Raw genomic sequence first — 23,511 nt, 5'->3', positions numbered from 1 at the left:
CATATTGTGTTCTCACCATACACACACACACACACACACACACACACACACACACAGAAAATGAAACAGAAGAAGATGGTTATATGTGAGGTGATTAACTAGCTTGATTATGGTGATTATTTAACAAAGTACATATATCTCAAAACATCAAGTTGTTCATTATATACATGTATATACAATAGTATTATAGCTCAATAAACCTGAAAAAATTTTGTTGTAATAAATGGTATCACCATGAAAAAAACTCCAAAAGAAAAATTTCAAGAAAGCTTCTATGAATAAATGAAACCACAATAAAAATAAATGAAAAAATAAATTGGACATGAGGTGAAGAAAGATTGGACACAAAATGCTGTTACAGGAATATGCATCGAAGGATGAATTAATCTGTATAGGAGAGCTTTTAATATAAACATATTTACATTTATACTTTCACAGAAGCAACATGATTATCAGTAGAAAAATCAATATTAGACTCCAAGATGTCTGACTTCAAAGTCTGTGCTTTTAATTATCTTGTGATGGATGCTACCTAATAAAACTAAAGAATAAGGAGGAAACAAGGACAAACACAGAACTTAATACATTAAATAGTCCCTGGCTGGTTGGTTTAGTGGTAGAGCATCGGCCCAGTGTGTGGATGTCCCTGGTTCGATTCCTGGTCAGGGCACACAAGAGAAGTGCCCCTCTGCTCTTCCACCCTTCTCCCTCTCACTTCTCTTTCTCTCTCTCTTCTTTTCCTGCAGCCATGGCTCAATTGGAGCGAGTTGGCCCCAGACACTGAGGATGGCTTCATGGCCTCTGCCTCAAGTAATAAGAAGTACTAGGTTGCTGAGCAATGGAGCAACACCTCAGATGGGCAGAGCATTGCCCCCTTATGGATTTTCCAAGTGGATCCTGATCGGGGAGCATGCAGGAGTCTTCTCTGCTTCTCCTCCCCTCACTGAATTAAAAAAAAAAAGGTACACTAAGAATTAAAAGATGTGAATATATACATATTTAAGAATTTCTTAAACAAATTAATTAGATATATAAAACTCTAACACTCAAATCAGGAATAAAAAGTAAAAAGTAAACATACCTCCAACTGGAAGAATAACAGACTAGCTAAAACTCAGAAGACATTAAAAATTTATAATGGGCCTGACCTAAAGAGGCACAGTGGATAAAGCATCTACTTGGAATGCTGAGGTCACTGGTTCGAAACCCTGGGCTTGCCTGATCAAGGTACATATGGGAGTTGATGCTCCCTGCTCCTCCCTCCCTTCTCGTTCTTTTTCCTCTTTGAAATAAATAAAATCTAAAAAAGAGAAAAGAAAAAAGGAAAAAAGAATATTATAGTGGAAGAGCTTGCAAATAAATTTGAAAGCCTGATTGGAGTTAGAAATATAAACTATTATAAATTGACTCAGGATAGATAGAAAACGTTAAATAAACCAATGGCCATAGGTTAAAGTGATACAATGGTGAAAGTATTCTATAATAGAACTATGAAAACAATATCAGGCCCAGATAGTTTCACAAGTTTAAGTCTGTGAATATTTTAAGTAACACGTAAGTCCAACCTTATTTGAGTTGTTTCATAGAATATTGAAGAAGATTCCCAAATATTTGTTCTTTAGTCAGGATAACTTTAACACCAGCCTCCCCAAAAGGTAATAACACACAGAATCAAGCAATGACAGACCAAAATCCAGTCTGTTCTCAATTCAAAGCCAGAATGACCCCTTTAAAAAGTCATTCTCCCTTTTAAAGGAAGTAGAGTGTCAAGTAGAGTGTGCCTTTCCTTGGCCTAGATTCCTCCAATGTCCCTGTGACATTAGAAGGCCTCCCTAAAGCCCTATGTGGTCTGCTCATCCAATTCCAGCTGCATTAGGTATCCTTAGGTCTCAGGGCTTTTTCCCTTTGCTGCTTCCTCAGGAAGACTTCTTTCCTGAATATCCTAGTGGCTAATGGCCTCCTTAATTTTTTTTTTTTTTTGTATGTGTGTGTGTGTGTGTGTGTGTATGACAGAGACAGAGAGAGAGACAGAGAGAGGGATAGATAGGGGCAAACAGACAGGAAGGGAGAGAGATGAGAAGCATCAATTCATTGTAGCTCCTTAGTCTCCTTAGTTGTTCATTAATTGCTTTTTCATATGTGCCTTGACCGGGGTGCTACAGCAGAGCAAGTGATCCCTTGCTTAAGCCAGGGCCTTGAGCTCAAGCCAGTGACCTTGGGCTTCAAGCCAGCGATCTTTGGGCTCGAGCCAGAGACCATGGGGTAGTGTCTATGATCTCATGCTCAAGCCAGCAACCCTGCGCTCAAGCTGGTGAGGCTACACCCAAGCCGGATGAACCCACACGCAAGCCGGACCTTGGGGTCGGACTGGTGTCCTCCGCATCCCAGTCCAATGCTCTGTGCCACCGCCTAGTCAGTCTCCTTCAAGTTATTATCCAAGCTCAACTTTCATAAATGAAGTCTTCCCTAATCACCCATCATCATCATATTTAAATTAGCAATGGCCTCCCAGATCCTCTCTGGATTGTCCCTACCCTAGGTTGGTTGGTTGGTTTCTGGTAGAACCTACTTTATCATGTAACTGACCTGTCTACGCCCACTAGAACTATGGAAAGAATAGTCATTGTTATTAGTTTGTTTGCTTGATGTAATTCTAAGCACCTAGAAACAGTGTCTGCAATACAACAAGCTCTCAATACATAGTTATTGAATTGTCTATTAAAAATTTGTATTACTTTATTTTTCTTATTCTCTCTTTTTGGGAGCCATTGCATTTATATAGTGATTCTCCAGAATTGATCTTCTAATATCCTGATCTTTTAAAAACATTTTTCAATTTTTTCTTCTGGTTCTTCTTTCTAGAATTATTCTTGAACTTTCTCTTATCACATTTGCATAAGTTCTTTTCTTTCTACTATTTATTTATACTCAATATTGAAGGATTCTATATTGCTTGCTGAATTTTCTGTTTTATATGGCATTCTATTTCTCTTTCCTGGCTGTCATGTCTTCTCTTATGTGTCTAAATAACTTAAATGTAAGACTTTTTAAAGCTCCCTCTCATTTTATAATTATAAAAACAGACAGAAAACTGGTCATGGTGAAATCTTGGTTGGAAGTAGAAAGTAGGGGGATGAGAGCCTTTAGTTTTTTATTTTATATTCTTTGGCACTATTTGATTCTCTTACAATATGCATGTATTACTTCTGTAATGATATTAATAATAATAAAAAGAAATGAGAAAGAGAAAGAAAAGTCATTAGATAAGCACTTTTACTTTTGACCAATAGATTTATAATGCTTGTGTGGCATCAGAAATGGAATCTCCTTAAATATCATCAGAGGCCCAGAAAGAGAATTCAGGTTCTGTCAGGCAACTTAATGTCCCTCTGCATTCTATAGTAGTTCTTCTATGCATAATTTAGAATCCCTGTAATGAGTTCTTCTAACCCATGTCACTCCCCATCCTTATGTTATCTCTTGCAAAGTGGGACTTTGATGCAGGATTTTAATGTGATCTGAACTTTTATTTTTCTATAGTTATGCTACTTGTGTCTTGCATGGCAATCTTGGGTCCTTTTAGCCTACCATGCAGCAGTTATCCTGAATTGGTAGTTTCCACTTTGACTAATGGGCTTTAGAATTGACCTGTTTTCTTGCATAAACCTTAATTGTTTTCTTGGCAAATATGAGTTTGGAAGCTGAGCTATCACTCTCAAAAGAGTGTGTGGCAAAGGAAGGTGACTTGAGCTTATGTATCCAGGTTAGACAGTTTGGGCCAAACTCACATGACCCATATTTGAGGCAATATGGGCAGACTACTCCTGGCCTAGGCCAGTCTTGCCTATGCCAGTTTCCTGAGGCAGGCACTACCCAGAATACAGAGCATGTGCACAGGACATCACCTAGCTAGCCCCTGAAATTCTACACCCATTTGAAGGACTGACAAAGAGGAAAAGTCACAGGCGCTGCCATGAACGGATTCTTCACCAAGGTTCTGCCAAGAATCTCAGGCTTATTACTGTCCCCAGACCTTTGGGTGCCACTTGTCATGCCAAGGTGGTATAGAACCCTTATAGAGCCTGTCATAAATTCTTTTTATTATTATTATTTTATTTTTAAGTGAGAGGAGGGGAAATAGAGAGACAGACATCTGAATGTGTCCTGACAGATCCACCTGGCAACTCCTGTCTGGGACTGATGCTCTGCCCATCTGGGGCCATGCTTGCAACCGAGCTGTTTTCAGCTCCTGAGGTGAGGTTCCATGGAGCCATCCTCAGTGCCTGAGACCAATACACTTAAACCAATGGAGCCATGGCTGTAGGAGGAAAAGAGAGAGAGAGAGAGAGAAGGGGGAGGGGGAGGGGTGGAGAAGCAGATGGGTGCTTCTCCTGTGTACCCTGACAGGGAATTGAACCGGGACATCCACAACGGCCGATGCTCTACCATTGAGCCACCCATCCAGGGCCTTGTCATGAAACGTAAAGTGTCCTTCCATCTCACTCCTTTCTGTCTTGTTCTGTTTTTGACAGTAGAATCTTTAGGAAGTTTCTCCTAATCAGTACAAGGTTTACTTACATCTTCCATTGACAACACTGAGAAGTTGAAGCAATGTCCTTATGTTAACTTCCCATCAACACACCCAACCTAAAATGACACCATCCTTTGTACTCTGGCTCTTTGTTAACTGTTCACATTCATTCAACAAACATTAATTTTCCAATTACTATCTGCCAAGTACCCTCCTAAGCACTGGGAATATTTTGGTGAACAAAATAGACCAAATCCCTGCAATCATGGAGCATATATTTTACTAAGTGTGATCTCAGAATCAAAAGATTTTTAATAACATGCCATATTTCCTGTTCCCAAAGGAAGTGCCTTTAAACTGGTGCTCCTGGGTGCTCAGAGTATCCCAGATCTTAAGGACCATACTCAGGTGATAATAGATTGGGACAAACTAACTATAGTTTATTACTATGAAACATGATGCTGGTGGAACGTATCTTTACAAATACATGTTTCATGTTAGGCTATTTGCATTGTCCTAAAGCAATCTGTTATAGTGGAAGGAGCCCTGAATTTGATATCATAAAACCTTTTTTTTTAATTATTGATTTTAATTTGTTGTGTTTACATAGTTACAAGTGTACCCCCGGATATATATCCCTCCCTCCCCACTTTGTTCTCCTTGATATCCCTTTTGCCCCCTCCCCCTACCAGCTTCCCCGCTTTCTTCCATAATTTACTATCCTGCCCTCTATCTCTCTATGTTATGTTTATATACTTTCACTAATGTCTTTCCTTTCTTTGATCTCCTCCTCTCATCCTCCTTCTCTCTGCCCACTTTCCCTCTGGACTCTTTGACCCATTCTCTGCTTCTCTTCTGTTCCTCAGTTCACATTGTTCATTGGATTCCTCATATGAGTGAAGTTATATGATATTTTTCATCCTCTGCCTGGCTTATTTTGCTTAGCATAATAGACTCCAGGTCCATCCATGTTGTTGCAAAGGGTAAGATTTCCTTCTTTTTCATGGCTGTATAGTATTCCATTGTATATATGTACCACAGCTTTTTAATCCACTTGTCTACTGATGGACACTTGGGCTGTTTCCAGATCTTGGCTAGTGTAAACAATGCTGCAATAAACATGGGGGTGCATTTCTTCTTTTGAATCAGTGATGTGTTATTCTTAGGATATATTCCTAGAAGTGGGATAGCTGGGTCAAAAGGCAGTTCTATTTTTAATATTTTGAAGAATCTCCATATTGTTTTCCACAGTGGCTGCATCAGTCTGCATTCCCACCAGCAGTGCAGGAGGGTTCCCTTTTCTCCACACCCTTGTCAGCACTTGTTATGTGTTGTTTTGTTAATGAGTGCCATTCTGACAGGTGCAAGTTGATATCTCATTCTGGTTTTAATTGTATTTTTTCTAATGATTAGTGATGTTGAACATTCTTTCATATGCCCATTGGCAATCTGTATGTCCTCTTTGGGGAAGTGTCTATTCAGTTCTTTTGCCCAATTTTGATTGGATTGTTTACTTTCCTGGTGTTGAATTTTACAAGTTCTTTGTAGATTTTGGTTATTAACTCCTTATCGGACATGTTGGTGAATATGTTCTCCCATTGTGTGGGTTGTTTTTTTATTTTATTCATATTGTCTTTTGCTGTGCAAAAGCTTTTTAGTTTGATATAGTCCCATTTGTTCATCTTGTCCTTTATTTCACTTGCCCATGGAGTTAAATCAGCAAATATATTGCTATGAGAGATGTTGGAGATCTTATTGCCTATGTTGTCTTCCAAGACGATCATGATTTCATAACTTACATTCAAGTATTTTGTCCATTTTGAGTTTATTTTTGTGAATGGTGTAAGCTGGTGGTCTAGTTTCATTGTTTTGCATGTATCTGTCCAATTTTCTCAGCACCATTTGTTAAAGAGACTGTCTTTACTCCATTGTATGCTCTGACCTCCTTTGTCGAATATCAATTGACCATAAAGGTGTGAGTTTATTTCTGAGTTCTCTGTTCTGTTCTGTTGATCTGTATGCCTGTTCTTATGCCAGCACCAGGCTGTTTTGAGTACAATGGCCTCGTAGTATAATGTGATATCAGGAAGTGTGATACTCTTCACTTTATTTTTCTTTTTCAAGATTGCTGAGGCTATTCATGGTTTTTTTTGGATCCATATAAATTTTGGAATATTTGTTCTATATCTTTAAAATATGACATTGGTAATTTAATAGGAATTACATTAAATTTATATATTGCTTTGGGTAGTATACACATTTTAATGATATTTATTCTTCCTATTCATGAACATGGTATGTGCTTCCACTTGTTTGTATCTTTCTTGATTTCTTTTATCAATGTTTTATCGTTTTCTGAGACAGGTCTTTACCCTCCTTGGTTATATTTACTCCTAGGTACTTTATATTTTGGTTGTAATAGTGAAGGGGATTATTTCCTTAATTTCTCTTTTTGACAGTTCATTGTTGGTGTATATAAATGCCAATGATTTCTGAATATTGATTCACCTTGCTGAATTCATTTATCAGTTTCAGTAGTTTTTTGACTGAGACTTTAGGGTTTTTATGTACTACTGTACATAAAAGTCAAGTCATCAGCAAATAATGAAAGCTTTACTTCTCCTTTTCCAATTTGAATGCTTTTTATTTCTACTTATTGTCTGATTGCTGTAGCTAGGACTTCCAGCACTATGTTGAATTAGAGTGGTGAAAGGGGGCACCCCTGCCTTTCTTCTGTTCTTAAGAGGATTGCTTTTAATTTTTGTCCATTGAGTATGATGTTTGCTGTGGGCTTGTCATATATGGCCTTTATCATATTGAGGTATGTTCCCTGTATTCTCACTTTGCTGAGTGTTTTGATCATAAATGGATGCTGGATTTTATCAAATGCTTTTTCTGTATCTATTGATATTATCATGTGGTTTTTATCCTTCCGTTTGTTTATGTGATGTGCGAATATTGTACCAGCTTTGCCTCCCCAGAATAAATCCCACTTGATCATGATGTATGATTTTTTTCATGTATTGCTGGATCCAATTTGCTAACATTTTGTTGAGAATTTTAGCATCTAAGTTCATTAGGGATATTGGCCTATTGTTGTTTTTTTCTTTGTAGTGTTTTTACCTGGTTTTGGAATGAGGATTATGTTCACTTCATAGAAAAAGTTTAGAAGTTTTTCCTCTTCTTGAATTTTTTCAAATAGCATGAGAAGAATAGAAGTTAGGTCTTCTTTGAATATTTGATAAAATTCACCTGTAAAACCATCAGGGCCAGGACTTTTATTTTTTGGGAGTTTTGATAACTGTTTCAATCTCTTTTGATGTAATCAATCTGTTTAGATTTTTTGATTCTTCCATATTGATTTTTGAATTTTTATATTTTTCAAGAAATTTACCCATTTTTATCTAGGTTGTCCTATTTTGAGGCATATAGTTCTTCATAGTATTTTCTTATAATCCTTTGAATTTCTGCAGTGTCAGTCGTTAGTCCTCTTCTCTCATTTGTAATTTTATTTATTTGAGCCCTCTCTCTTTTTTTCTTGGTGAGTCTGGTTAAAGGTTCATAAATTTTGTTTACCTTTTCAAAGAACCAGCTCTTGGTTTCATTGATCTTCTGTATTGGTTTTTGTTTTTTTGTTTTTTTGCCTCTATGTCATTTATTTCCACTCTGATCTTTATTATTTTCTTTCTTCTACTTCCTCTGGGCTTTACTTGCTGTTATATTTCTAGTTCTTTTAGGTGCAAGGTTAAGTTGTTAATTTGAGATTTTTCTTGCTTCTTAAGGTATACCTGTAATGCTATAAACTTCCCTCTTCGGACTGCTTTTGCTGTGTTCCATAAATTATGAGATGTTGTATATTCATTTTCAATTGTTTCAAGGAATTGTTTTCTTTCTTCCTTCATCTCATTGTTAACCCATTTGTTATTTAATAGCATGCTATTTAGTCTCCAAGTGTTAGAATGTTTTTCAGTTTTTCTATTGTAGTTGATTTCTAGTTTCATACCATTGTGGTCAGAGAAGGTGCTTGATATAATTTCAATCTTCTTTAATTTATTAGGATTTGTTTTGTGTCCTAACATGTGGTCTATCCTAGAGAATTTACCATAAGCACTTGAAAAGAATGTATATTCTGCTGCTTTAGGGTGAAAGGTTCTAAAGATATTAAATCCAGTTGATCTAGTGCAGGGGTCGGGAACTTTTTTGGCTGAGAGAGCCATGGATGCCACATATTTTAAAATGTAATTTCGTGAGAGCCATACAATACGTTTAACACTAAATATGTATAAGTAAATGTGTGCATTTTATGTAAGACCAACACTTTTAAAGTACAATAAGTCTCTGAATTCTTTTTAATAACATTGTTATGGTGTTGCTAACCAATGACGAATAAAGTACTTCTTACCATTAATGTGACTTCTGGTGCTGCATGGTTTTGCTGATGGCTTTGTAGTCTGATTGATACGTGGTGAGGTTAAGCTTCATGCAGGCATTGAGACTTCCATCCATTAAATGTGATCATAGGTTGATTTTAATGTTCTTTAGATGTGAGAAAGACTGCTCACATGCATACGTAGAGCCAAACATTGTCAGTATAGCAATACTCCCACACTGCAGTGTGTGGTATATGACAGGAATCGTGTTCCAAGTTTTGACAATCAGCTGGTCTGCGAGTTAAAGTTTTTTCATTTCTTCCCATTTGTGTTTGCTTGCCAAGTCTGCTTGCTATCATGCAAGTCTTTCCAAATCTTCATTCAGTGACTTGAACTTATTCACCCACATGTCTGAGGCCTTCAGGTCAGCAGCTTGTAGCTTAAAATCTCTGACAGAAACATCGGGATGTAACTTAGGTCGGCGCTGTCCACTTCACATTCGTGTGGATGGGTGATGAACTTAAAAAGACAAATGCACTCATGAAATTCTCCAAAATGCACTTTGAATGACTACAGGAGATTAGATGTGAAGCCTGCTAGCTGCTGGAGATCAAGATGTTGAGCAGGGTCACTTGCTGTGCATGCATCTTTAATCTCCCCCAGTTTTTCAAAGTGTAGTAAACGACCTGTTTCAATGTCAGCAGCAATGAAGAGTTCCAGCTTGTTTTCAAATGCAAACACTGCTTGTTGAAGGGATAAGACTGTATTTCCAACGCCTTGCATTTTCACATTGAGCTGGTTCAGATGTCCAGTCATGTCCATGAGATAGTAGAACTTCAGGAGCCACTCAGTGTTAGCTAACTGAGGATGATCGATGTTTTTCATTTCCAGAAAAGTCCAGATTTCACTCAGACAAGTCGTGAAATGGCTGAGCACCTTCCCTCTTGACATTGCTGTGCAGAAGCAGACCAGGATAATTATTCCCAACTTCATCCAGCAGTATTTTAAACTGGAGATCATTTAAAGCTCAGGCAACAATAAAGTTGACCACCCGAATGACCAGCAATATCACTTCACCAAGCTGCTTGCCACACATCTGAGCACAAAGCACCTCCTGATGTAGAATGCAGTGAAAACTTAGGATGAGTCTCTTTTCATGTTCACAAAGAAGCACTACAAATTCTCTGTTTTTTCCCACCATGAGCTGAGCACCATCAGTACACACTGAAATAAGTTTATCCATTGGTAGATTTTTTTTCTTTAGCGAACTCAGTGAAAGACTTGAATAAATCCTCCCCTCTTGTTGTCTCTTTCATAGGCAAAACAGCAAGACTTCCCTCACGTAGTGTGTCACCAACAGCATACCTTGCAATCACGCTGAACTGGGATAAATGGCTTATGTCTGTTAACTCATCCAAAGCAAGAGAAAAGAACAGTGCTGCATTTATGTCCTTCATTTGTGTGCCTCAATTTGATTTGCCATCATGATGATACGATCATGAACAGTTCTTGCCGACAGAAGCATGTCTTTTATTTGTGTGATTATCTTGTCTTTATCCGAAAAGTCATCAAAAAGTTCATTGGCAACATCAAGCACGAATGTTTTGGCATACTCCCCATCTATGAATGGCTTTCTGTTTCTCACAACTGCTAAAGCACCAACAAAGCTAGCCGAATTCCAGTCACCTTGTTGGGTCCAAATACAGAGTTGCTGCTGACTAGCTTGCACTCTGCTCAGTAGCTCTTGACATGCTTTCTTCCTGCTGTCCCCCGCTAGATATTTTAATGCAAATGTAGTATGGCATGTGTCGAAGTGCCGCTTTATATTTGACCATTTCATTGATGCAATTTTATCATTGCATATTAGACACACTGCAGAACCTGCCCTCTTCACAAAAGCAAATTCCTCTGTTCATTCCTGCTGAAAAGTACAATACTCCTCATCTTTTTTTCTTTAAGCCATCTTCTTTGTCAAAAGGGTTTCTACAATTAGCTAGCTGACTACTTGGTTAAAAGGAGAGAAGTTTACTTCCTGACCTCACAACAACCCGTGTACTTTACACATTATCCAATAAAAATTTGGTGTTGTCCCGGAGGACAGCTGTGATTGGCTCCAGCCACCCGCAACCATGAACATGAGCGGTAGAAAATGAATGGATTGTAATACATGAGAATGTTTTATATTTTTAACATTATTATTTTTTTTTATTAATGATTTGTCTGCGAGCCAGATGCAGCCATCAAAAGAGCCACATCTGGCTCACGAGCCATAGGTTCCTGACCCAGGATCTAGTGTGTCATTTAAGGCCACTGTTTTTTTGTTAATTTTCTGTCTTAAGGTTCTATCCATTGATGTTAGTGGGGTATTAAAATCCCTTACTATTATAATATTGCTGTTGATCTTGCCCTTTTTGTTAATCTAAATCTGTTTTATATATTTAGGTGCTCCTATATTAGGCGCATATACAGTGGTACCTTGAGATACAAATTTAATTCATTCTGTAACCGAGCTCGTATGTCAGTCAACTCGTATATCAAACTGCTGATATGAGACCCATGTACCAACATGCCAACTAGTGGCAGTTTCCTGAATTATGACTTGTATCTCGGAATTTTGCTCGAATCTCAAACAAAAATATGGACTGAGTCACAGCTCATATCTTAAAAAAAAAATTGTAGGTTTGTCTGTTCATATCTCAAGGTACCACTGTGTGTGTGTGTGTGTGTGTGTGTGTGTGTTTGTATATATATATACACACAATCAGTTATATCTTCCTGTTGTAATGCTCCTTTTATCATTATGTAATGACCTTCTTTATCTCTTACTATTGCTTTTGTTTTAGAGTTTCTTTTGTCAGATACTAGTATTGCTACCCCAAATTTTCTTTCCTTTCTGTTTGTGTGAAATATTTTTTTTCATCTTTTTACTTTCAGTCTATGTGTATCTTTTGTTCTTAGGTGGATCCCTTGTAGAGAACATATGTATGGGTCCTGTTTTCTTATCCATGCAGCTACCCTATGTCTTTTGATTGGAGCATTTAATCCATTTACATTTAAGGTTATTATTGATATGTAGTTGTTTATTGCCATTTTATTCTTTAGATCTATAATCCTCTTTTTCTCAATTTCTTTTTTTCTTTGCTCTTTTTACAGCAATCCCTTTAACATTTCTTGCAGTATTGGTTTGGTTGTAATGAATTCCTTGAGTTTTTTTTTAATCTGGTAAGGTTTTCATTCTCCTTCAATTTTAAACAATAATCTTGCTGGATAAAGAAGTCTTGGTTGTAGGCTCTTATTTTACATTACTTTGAATATTTCTTGCCAATCCCTTCTGGCCTCAAGTGTTTCTGGTGAAAAGTCAGATGTCATCCTTATGAGGACTCCTCTATAGGTAACTGACTTCTTTTCTCTTATTGCTTTTAGTCTTTTTTTCTTTATCTCTTAACTTTGGTATTTTAATTATAATGTGTCTTGATGTAGGCTTTATTGCATTTCTCTTTATCAGAACTCTCTGTGCTTCTTGAACTTGTGTGACTTTTTTTCATCAATTTAGGAATGTTTTCTGCTATGACTTCTTCAAACAGGTTCTCTATCCCTTGTTCTTTCTCTTGTTCAAGAACCCCTATGATGCAAATGTTATTTCTCTTCAAATTGTCACAGAGTTCTCTTATAGTTTCCTCAGACTTTTTGAGCCTCTTTTATTGTGGACCATTAATGGCAAAAAGCCATTATAGATTTGAGGCTTGGCAGGGGGCTAAGTTCTTCCCCCCTCCATCTCCATATTTGGCTTTGATGCTGAGTATTTGCACCCACTCCACTTGCTTCCTTGGGTTGCAGGACACAATATATATGCCCTTCCTCTGACTCTTTGTTTGTTTCAGATGTTTGTAAATTTCACTAATGTATTCTGTTTTTGCCTTGGGAGAGTTCCTGTCTTAGCCTTTGATGTGCAACTTTGTATCAGGGCCCTTAATTTGCATAGGTCTATATAATAAAGAGAACTGGGGCTATGAGACACTCAGATACTGCCAGGCAGTTTAAAGAGTCCTCCCAGTCCCATCCGTTTTGTTTTGACAAGTGTGTTTCCTCAATTCTGCACCGTTATTTGGAGCCGCGCTGGTCCGCGGCAAGTGGCGCCCGAACAGATGACTTGAGTATGAGTATGAGGAAACTAAAACTGAAGGAAGGTGACGGAACTCCCCAAAGTGAAGTGTGCACAGTGAGTAAAGAAAGTTTTGGGGGAAAGTGTAGGTGGAAATAAAAGAATATGGGACAGATAGGGTCAAAAGTAAGGGACCTTTATGTAGAAATGTTTCCGTATGAAGACAAATCATTGTCTGAAGAGTATCAGGGTGAGCTGGAAACAGAGGGATGTGGATAAAAGGATAATTTGGAGTCTGAGGATGACAGAGGAGATGAAAAATCCGTGGCTATGGCTGCCTTAGCTGCGGGGCCTCCGCTGCCCTCAGCTTCTTCCTACATTCAACCCTCTGCTCCTCCGTTCCCTTATCGGGCTGATTGCGGAGTCTATAGCTCAAAATCTGGGAAATCCCCTCTCCAACAATCTATAGACCAGGCTCAAAATGTAAGGGAAACAATAAATGATGGCTTTACCCATTTTCCTGTTGTAGAAAGACAGGACAATACAGGGAGACTAGTGCGAGAACATAAACCTGTACCTTTTAGAACTCTGAAAGAGCTTAAACTTGCTTGTGTTCAGTATGGGCCTACTGCCCCTTTTATACTTGGTTTATTAGATACTATTAGGGCAAAGGCTCTTCCCCCAAATGACTGGAAGGTGATTGCTTGTGCTTGGCTCTCTGGGGGTAATTATTTGCTGTGGAAGTTGGACTTTCATGAAGGGGCTGTTGAGGTAGGAGAAAAATCTCAGCATAGTCAACCTGAGCCATCAGTTACAGCAAATATAGAATTTGAGAATGGATAGGAGATTCAGGTATTAGGAAAATTACAGCTTTTCCTGTCCTGATCTGATTTTCTTTAATGTTTTAACTATGATCTTCTGAACTATCATTTTGTTTCTTTCTTGTTCTTTGCCTGGAGGTTGGGACGGGGGACCTGTGTTGGATCTGACTATAGGAAATATCCCAGCAGCTGCCGAGAGCAAATTTTCTCGGGGAGATTTTGTTTAGTCACATCCTTCAGTCTCTCTGTCAGAAAATACCCTGACTAATATCAGGCAGGCATCTTTCTAATCTGGATGTGCTCTGAAATCCCGGGTTTCTCTCTGGTTTGTTTGGTTCGTCTAATTCTTGTTTCTGTTTAGTCTTTGTTTAATGTCAAAATGTGTCTGTTTTTAAGGCCTGAATTAAGTTTGTTTTTGCATGCAAAGGTTGGAAATGCTGGCTCTAATATTTAGAAAAAATAAAATGTTTTTGGAACTTGTAAGGAGTGCTCATTCAAATTTAAATAGAATAGAATGTAGATCCTTAAGACTTACTGATTTGGTTAGTGCATTGTGAGGTGTATTCAGAGTTAGGAGCCAAATAGCAACTTAAGTAGGAAACTCCTGCAAATCTTCTTTGTCATGCTCTTTTTACTTTAAGTTTCTTTAATACTGATGTACAGGGTCATTCAGCAGCAGAGAGACTCTGGAACCCTGCAAGAAAAGCCTTCCCTGAAGTGCGATGGAGGGACCCACTCACAGGAATCTGGCAAGGGCCAGACCCTGTTCCCTTATGGGGCCGAGGATATGTGTGTGTTTTTCCTAGGTCTGCTGAAGCTTCTCGGTGGATCTCTGCATGACTGGTGAGACACTATGATTCTAGATGAGAGACTCACTTCACAAGAGCAATTGCATAAGACTTACTATGCTCTCTTCCCTTTCTCAATTATTATTATCTAATTTTTTTTAATGTTTTAGATCATTTTATTTCCTTTCTGCTCCATTGCTTGAAAAGAGGGTGAAAGGGGGGCCTGATTTGGGGTTGCTGAACAGAAATCTCATATGGCCGTCTTGAGATTTTTTGAGAGAGATCTCTGTTTAGTATACATCCTTATTACATTTCTATTAAGGTAGCCTTACTTAAGATCAAGCAGGCCATAGTTTAACCTCTAAAACCCCGGGTTTCACTCTTGATTTGTGTGATTGTATGTGAAGTCTTTGTTTAATGTCTAAATGTTTTTGTTTATAAGGCCTGAATTAAGTCCTTACATGAAAAGTAATGATGATAATAGTTTTGGAAGTGCCGGCTCTAGTATTGAAAACAAAATGGGTATAATTTCATTTCCCTACATAAATATAATTTTGTTTGGAATAAGTAAAGTGCGCTCATTTTGGAACCAAAAGACTTGCTGGTTTGGCCAGGCTGCTCCAGGCTGCAAGTGAAAGGCTTGAAGTAGCATAGATTTACATAATAAAAGTGTAAAGATTTTTTTACTATAGGAGAATAATAAAGATCACACTGGGATTTTTCAGTTTTGATATGTACTCTTTAAGGTGCCTTTTAATTAATATTAAGGGGGTGTTTTGATAAGTGTGGGAATGTTGCTTGAAGGTACGTTTACTCTATTTTTGTTAAAAGTTAACAAAGTCAAGAATTTCTTGCAATCTTTGAAGTCAAAATATTGTAAAGTGTGCTTAATATTTGCTTGAAGATCAATCGTAAATAATATAAAAAGAAAGGGGGGGTCATGTCCTGGAGCCCCTGCAGGTCTACCCTGTCATGCTTTTTACTTCAAACAGTTTCTTTTGAATGCTGATGTACAAGAGATGCCAAATTTTATGTCCTGCAAACTACTACCGCTTTTTTATTTTTATTTGATTCCAGCTAATAACAGTGTTTTGTCCTTTTCTGAATAGCTCCAGATATAGGCAGATAGGGACTCTCAAGCCCCTCAGCGAGATCTTCTGAGCATGACTTTTAAGGTACCAAGAGGCCAAAAAAGCCCAAAAGAGATTAAGTAAAATACTAGCTCTTGGCATATGCCCTCAGAGGCTCCAATGCTCCAGGCTCCAATGCACTGGAACTTCATCAGGGCCCTGCTTCAATAGTGGAAAGGATGGTCATTTGAGCCAAAGCCTGCCAGGCTTACATGCCTTTGCTGTGAGGAAGAAGGGACACACTGGAAGGTAGGCTTCCCCCTCACTCCTCTAAGGGAGGGTTCAGTCTCTTCCAGCCCTGCTCCAGCCACCTGTGACCTAACCTTGCCCAGAATACTGGGATTTGCCACTGAAGGCTAAAAGGTGCCCAGGGTCATCGGCCCCATCTACGACACTGTGTACAAGCCTGGGTTATTTCTTCCAAGTAGCCGGTAGACTGGTCTCATTTACACAAGGGCCATTTAACTATGTCTTGCCTAAATATTCAGGTTTTTTATTCTTCCCTCGAAGATCTCTGTTGTGGGTATTGATAGTCCTGTTTTCTGCTGCTTTGATTAATATATAGTCTTTCCTTTATTCCTCCTGCCTCAATGCCCCACTCATATTTTAGGCTAGAACTTACTCCTAATTCAGAGTTCCTTTTTTCCTTTTTTGCCAGCTTACAAATTTATCTCTGCCACCCAGCTTAGTGTATCCTAAGGTTCTCCTCACCACCCCATGGCTCTAAAGCTCCAGTGTAGGACCCCTGGGTTCATCTTTCCAGTTTAAAGAAAACGGAAGCTCCATCTTCATGCGTGCTGTGGATGGCTTTTCCAGTCTATCTGGGTCATTACCAGCTAGAAGCAGTGGTCATTGGGATTTTGACGCTAACTGCAGAGTGTGGAAGTGTGATGGCAATTCCAGTGCCATGTGGACTTCTCCTGAATGTGGACTTTTCCTGGACTCCTGCTCCTGTGACAGTTTTTGATGAACTGAACTGAGGTTGGGTTGCATTTGCAGAGATTTGGAATGGTGTTGGTGCCAACTTGGACTTGGTGAACACTTTAAGGACATTACTCTTTTATAGATTCTTGTTGTATTAGCTTAAAGAGTTTGCTTAAAGGCTTTAATTGATGTATTAGTATACTTGTTTTGGGTATCTGTTAGCACTTGCTATACTAATTTTGTGTTTGTTCTGTATTTTTTCCGTCTGCCTCCAAATTAGAAAATCAGATGAGTGCAAATCTCAGCACACAAATTATAAGGAAAAGGGGGATATGCTGTGGACCGTTAATGGCAAAAAGCCATTATAGATTCGAGGCTTGGCAGGGGGCTAAGTTCTCCCCCCCTCCATCTCCATATTTGGCTTTGATGCTGAGTATTTGCACCCACTCCACTTGCTTCCTTGGGTTGCAGGAAGCAATATATATGCCCTTCCTCTGACTCTTTGTTTGTTTCAAATGTTTGTAAATTTCACTAATGTATCCTGTTTTTGCCTTGGGAGAGTTCCTGTCTTAGCCTTTGATGTGCAACTTTGTATCAGGGCCCTTAATTTGCATAGGTCTATATAATAAAGAGAACTGGGGCTATGAGGCACTCAGATACTGCCAGGCAGTTTGAAGAATCCTCCTGGTCCCATCCGTTTTGTTTTGCCAAGTGTTTCCTCAATTCCGCACCGTTATTTGGAGCTGCGCTGGTCTGCGGCACTCTTTTCTTTTTGCTGCTCTGTTTCTGTGGGGTTTTTTTGTCTTGTCTTCTAATTCGCTGATTGATCCACTGCTTCATCCAGCCTGCTGTTGATTCTTTCTAGTGTAATCTTCATTTCTGATACTGTAATTGCCATTTCTGATTGGTTCTTTTTTATGGTTTTAGTGTCCTTTCTGATGTTTGCAATTTCTTTATTTAGGCGCTCATTAAGTCCATCCATTGTAGCTCTGGGATCCTTAAGCATCCTACAATCATTATTTTAAACTCTGAATTCGATAATTTGGTTCCTTCCATCTCATTCAGTTCTTTTTCTGGAGATTTTTCTGTTGATTCATATAGTTTACATTCCTCTGTCTTCCCATACTTTCTGTGTGAGGTTTGCAAGCTTATTAGAGTTGGGGGTCTGAGGTTGGTTTATGGAATGCAGCTTCTCCTCTAGGACTTATCCCTCAGCCTCTGCTGGGTGCTCAGATTTTAATTTTCCTTAACTAGTAGAGCCACTTCAAAGTCTTAATTTCCCTGCTGTTTATTTGCTGAGTTCAGCAGGGAGCTTCTATGTTTGGTGATCCCAGAAGAGAGCTTCTATGTTTCCTGATCCCAGCAGGGAACTTCTGTATTTAGGAGGGGGGAAGTTGGCATATCTTGGTTTTGGGTTTTTTTGTTTGTTTTTTTTAGCCCCAGTTGAAACTCTATCCAGGAATATGTGGTCTGCCCAGTGCCCCTCTGGAGGCAGGGCATATTCTTCGTATGAAGGGGGTAGTGTAGCTCAGGTCTCCTAGGTAACCTGAGCCACTGCCCCTCCCCTTTATTTCTTCCTTTCTGAACAACCATTCATGCTGATTGGAGCTGGAGAGCTTTTTGAAGGTGTGTCAACTGGTTCTACTCTAGGCTTGTGCAAGACGAAGGGAGTGACTCCTCCCTCAGCTATGGCTGCCTCGGCACTGGAGAATGACTTAGCTCAGGTTTTCTTCTCTCTGTCACTGTTTGTGCCCTCGTGTCTCCAACTCCCCACTCTCCTCATGCAAGATCAGTCCTCTCAAACCTCCTTGCCCCCAGAGCCCAAGGCAAGTGGCTGTGAGCGATACTTTCTGCGCTGACTCTTTAATGCTGCACTTTCTTTCACCAGCCGCTTCCCACAGACAGAACTCTTACTCTTCTCCCCACTCAATGCTGCCAGGCTGTCTCCTCTAGCCTTTGGGTTTCTGGGCTGAGGCTCTGGTCCTGGGACTGAGGACCCCTGCCTCTCAGGGTCTCTCTCCTTCTGGAGCCTCAGCCTCAGCCTCCCATCACTCCTGGAAGCAGGGAAGCCCCCATGGCGCATGTGCACTCCCTACCAGGCTCGGTGTGGATTCTTCTGTGCTCCTTGGTTTTCGAGTCTTGTTCCTTTAGTCCAAAGTTGGTTTCTCATGATGATTTTCCTTAAATTAATTTGTCATGGGAGGTGGCAGTCTGTGTGTCTGCCTACTCCACTGTCATCTTCTGATATCAAAAAAGTTAAGTTCAAATTCTGCTTCTGCTCTGTGGTATGCTTTGGGGCAAGGTATTTCACCACTCTGGGCATTAGTCTGTCACCGCCCCTCACCCCAAGTAAAAGGGGACTTTATTATCTATCCAGTTGAGAGGAAGTAGTAAGATAACACATTCAGTAGACTACCCTGACCTCATACAAAAAATTAAAATTCAGTATACAACTGCTGTCTCTGTAGATGAAGCACTTTCAGCAGAGCCCTTGATCCCATCAGGGGAACTTCCAGTAGACAGGTCCTGCAGCTTTTGTGGAGCTCTCCCCCGTGTCCTATGGAAGGAGCAGCTTGAGACGGATAGTGGAACCTCCCCAACCCCCTGGCCAGCAGGCAGCAGGGGTGGGAGGCTTGGGTTTGACTGCTTCACAGCTGCTCTCTGATACAATAAGCCCTTCACTGAAATCATTTTCTTATAAAACAGACATATTTTGCCCACTGGGGTGCACTAAAAATGAAAGCATATATGAAGTTTCTGCAGGTCCTTTTCATGACCAACTCCAGTGACCTCAGGGAAAAGACAGAGAGAAAGTACTTTGGAGGAACAAGAGGAGAGGCTCCATGCTGAATTATGGCCTGGCTGGCTGAGGACACATATGTGTGTTACAGAAGCTTAATTTATTTTTTGCTATTCTGAAAGTGAATTATATCCTCTGTGTTTCTCTAAGGCAGAGGAAGAAGAACAGTTAGCTATAAAATAAAAGGCCCATTAAAATGACAGTGCTATGGGTGAGTCCCTCTAGCAACCCTTGTAGAGGTTTGCGTAACAGGATGTAAGAAGAGGGAAGACCTGAAACATAAATTTAGAGTCTCCAGAAATGGACTTGTATCTGGGGTCATGCAGGTCAGGATGAGATTTGATTTTCAAAGGCTTCAATGGGAAGTTTATGCTGGTCAAGAAAGGAAATACCAAAATATTAATATATAGATAGTAAAAAGTGGTTTTCATTGAAAAAACATGAACGATACATGGATTTAGTATTTCAGGGAAAGAAATACTCTCTATCAGAAAAAAGAGAAACTCTGATACTTCTCTATCAGAAAAAAGAGAAATCAAAAAGAGAAAAGGTAAAACAAAATTCTTACATGATATTTTCTTTGTGTGTGTGTGCTAAAATTTGGGGAAAATCTTTAAAGTTATCTATTCATCCCAATGCTAAATATATCAATAATTATTAGACATATTGACACCAAAAATATATGTCATATTATTAGGGCTTTGTGATGGCAAATAGTATGTCATATAAGTACCAGAAATTATTTTATTTTATATATTATCTTAATGATACCTAATATCTTTAAGAGGGAAGAACATAGTCCTTGAATAAAAATCTTAGCTTTCATAAAACAATAAGAAACTCAGTGAACTAGGTCAATAAAATTGCTAGGTCTTATTTTGATTTTCTTAGGAAGCCTTGGTCTAAATGACTGTACTTGCTTGATAGGGTTAAGTAGAGTTTCCTGACAGCAGAATTCACTAGTTAGCTCTCGAAAAGTGGAAAATAACTTCAGATCAAAGTATTGGAATTTAGAATGAAAACAAATGAATAAAGCTTCTCTCTGTTAGACATGATTCAAATATGTTTTGAAAATATTTGAATAGTTATAAAATATTGTAGACAACTACAATGGAAGCAATGGAAAATTAAGACCTCAGTTTGATATTTTATAAACAAAAAAATGTGTATGTGTGTATATATACCATCATATATGGGCATATGTGCACATGTATGTGTTTGTATATATATATACTAAAAAGCCCAGCGGTCATATGAAATGACCGCTGTTCTAGATATTATAAATTGTAATTAAAATGATTTGTGCAAAGGTGTCTGCGAGGACGCCCTTTCCTTAGTGCCCCATGGGGTTTCCCCCTTCTACTTGCTTAACTGCTTAAAGTAGAGTGCAATGAAGGAAACCACTGGCGGTACATTCTTAAAAGAAATTACGTTAAGACGTAGTTTTTATGTAAAACAGATGATTGCCAATGCAAACAAATGCTCACCTTTCCCCTGACATGCTCAATTTGCGTTCAGCCTTAAATTGTTTCAAAAGCAGATGATTGCTAATGCAAACAAATGTTCACCTTCCCCCTGACCCGCTCAGTTTGCGTTCAGCCATGGCAACTTCACCCCATTGGCTAGTACAGTTACGCAAGCAACCAATAAGCTATCGGCGACAAACAGACACTGAAGCCGCATATAATAAAGATGTATATATAATTTGTATATGTATAAATTTATATATGTATGTGTATAATTTATACACACACACACACATACACGCACATAAAATCTTGCTTCTTCCCTGGGGTATGAGGGAATAGAATTATTGAACGATTTATACTGATGTGAAATTTAATTGCTTTCTTCCTTCTACTTATTGAAATCTTTGAGAGAAAACTTTGAACTCTCCAGTGTGAAGATTATTCTTAGCTGCTAAATGACGACTCCCTGGATTAGTATAGGTTTGTCCAATCCAGCACCTCAGTGAAGTTGAGGATGTGCAAACTGTGGTTTGTTTGATATAGTTTCACAAGGTTATTGGTCCTAGAATATCAGCCGGGCCCCACAGGTCTATCAAACTGTCCATAAGAAGTTTGCTCATTTCACAAAGAAAAGTAATGTAATTATTTGGTTCATATACATTTTACAAATTTAAGATGTTAGATTATTTTTAGTTTTCATAGAAATCCTTTGTGTACTTAATAATTTTATCAAAGTTTTTACATGTGTTGAAAGAACTGGGATGGTCTGTTCATCCTGACAAATATATATATTTACAGGAATGGCTTGTGTTGTCAATGGTATTTTCAATATTCAAACAACAAAACAGTTGATTGTATATTGTTTCTGTTTGTTAAATTGTGTATTTCTTGTATCTCCAATCTATAAAAATGAATGGATGACTCAGAAATATTTCACTGAAGATAAAAGTACTTTTAAAAAATATGATATACTCAAACAAATTTTGATGTAAGTGTAATAGTAATCAAGTCTTCAGTGTGAACACAGAATATGAATATTTATATATACTATTTCATATATGTAGCTAAAAATTAAAAGCAAAAATGGGAAATATAATTTTTAATATAAAAGATTAAAATTGTATAAAACTAGTGAGGCTTCCATTGCCAAATATTCCCGTTGTGAAAACTTTTGAAATTATACTATGAAGCCCTTTACGTTTTCATGTCATTTTTCAAATAAATAAAGGAACTTGTACTTATCTTTCAAAACAAAGAAGAGATAAGAGTGAGAGATGCATAGTTAAGTTTTTCTCTGCATAAAAAACTAGTATGAATCTTATTATTGCCAAAATGCTTATAAAATCACCATAATATTTAATCATGAGCATAATGCACAGAAAGGAAGCCAAACAAATCATTACCAGAGCAAGCCGTTACCAAAATTCTTTTATCCAGTGATATTGTTGGACATGCTCTTACAGGAGTAGGCTGTGATTAATGCAATTCCAATTTGACTCAAAAGCATTAAGAAAAAAGTCACTGTAGCTCCCCCTTCAGGATGACATGTTCTATCCCTTGAGTATATTTAGATAGCTGGCATACTTTTATGTGCCTTTTGCTTGACTATCTACCTCCTCGTATCACAAAATCATCATATTACAAGAACCAGTTGGGTATGATTGACAAATTATTCTGAAATAAGCTCGGTACTTCCTTAGAGATAACCATTATGGCCGATTGGTTTTCTTCCAAGTAAGTACAAACCATATTGTGATCAAAACTACATATGTAAAAATCACATGCTTCTTTTTTTAAAAGTTGATTTTATAGATTAAGCTAATCTTTTCCCTGACCCTGTATATGACTCAAAGCAGAAGCCAATATTCTATATTCAGTTATGTCAATTTATATTTTAGAATATCATTTGAACTTGAACATTCTGATGTATTTGATTGTTCATTGTGCTCTGCGCTATTATCTTTACTCTCTAATTAATGTTTGTGAGCTAACAAGTTGGATGAAATCAGAAATACATAGTGTCTGAGTCAACTTACTATAGGAGACATTCTCAACAAAGGGGTTAATAAATAAATTTTTAAAATTTATTTAATACTAAAAGTAAAACTGAAGAATATAATTTCTTGTTTACCTGGTTGTTTTATGAGCACTGATGTAGACTTAATATAAATGTTGGACCCACCACACATGCAAGAAAAAACAATGTTTGCAGATGGAAGAGGCTGAGGCCACTAGGTGCTTTATTCACAGAGAATACTTAGCTGCCAACAATTTGCCTCCTAGTCTCAGTGTAGACTAGAAGAAAATAATAATTGTCAATATAACTGAATGATGATCAGTTAATACAGATATAACAACACTTTACTTTCCACACTGACATCTGTTGACTTTCAAGAGAAATGGATAGTATATATGACTCTTTGAAATGAGGGTTGAGATGAAAGCATTTCCTCATAAACTAGATGAACACTAAGAAAGCATTTCCATGATTTCCACTGACTTTCCTGTAATGTACTACTTCAGAAATAGTGTCAGGGGCCTGAACATATCACCCCTGGGCCAAAAATTCACAATTT

The sequence above is a fragment of the Saccopteryx leptura genome, chromosome 5 (genome assembly GCF_036850995.1).
Source record: "Saccopteryx leptura isolate mSacLep1 chromosome 5, mSacLep1_pri_phased_curated, whole genome shotgun sequence".
NCBI classification, from domain to species: Eukaryota; Metazoa; Chordata; class Mammalia; order Chiroptera; family Emballonuridae; genus Saccopteryx; species Saccopteryx leptura.
Note: the sequence above shows the minus strand (reverse complement) of the source record.